The sequence below is a fragment of the Nannospalax galili genome, unplaced genomic scaffold, assembly GCF_000622305.1.
Source record: "Nannospalax galili isolate Female #2095 unplaced genomic scaffold, S.galili_v1.0 scaffold137, whole genome shotgun sequence".
Classification (NCBI taxonomy): domain Eukaryota; kingdom Metazoa; phylum Chordata; class Mammalia; order Rodentia; family Spalacidae; genus Nannospalax; species Nannospalax galili.
Window position 1 is genome coordinate 739,429 of NW_008340203.1, and position 374 is coordinate 739,802.

Consider the following 374-nt stretch of genomic DNA (forward strand, 5'->3'; position numbering starts at 1 on the left):
AAACTGGCAGAGACAACATGTTCAGTAAGCATTAATAATGTGGTTTATAAAGAGATGGAAACAAATAAGAAGTGAATATGGACTGGTTACCTTTGTTAACAGATTTGTTTGCCAAACATCAAAGTATTACTTAAAAAATTAAAACAATCAATAAAATTATTCAGAAATAGATTAGTAATAAACACACACGTGGACACACACACACACACACACACACACACACACACACACACACAGAATTAGAGAAGAGTTTGGGAAATTTTGAAGGAATGGGGGAAACATGGGAAAAGTTGCGGGGGGGAGGAAGAGGTGAAAATGATATAGTACTCAAGTATAACATTCACATCAAAAGTCAAAATTTACATTTAAAAAGC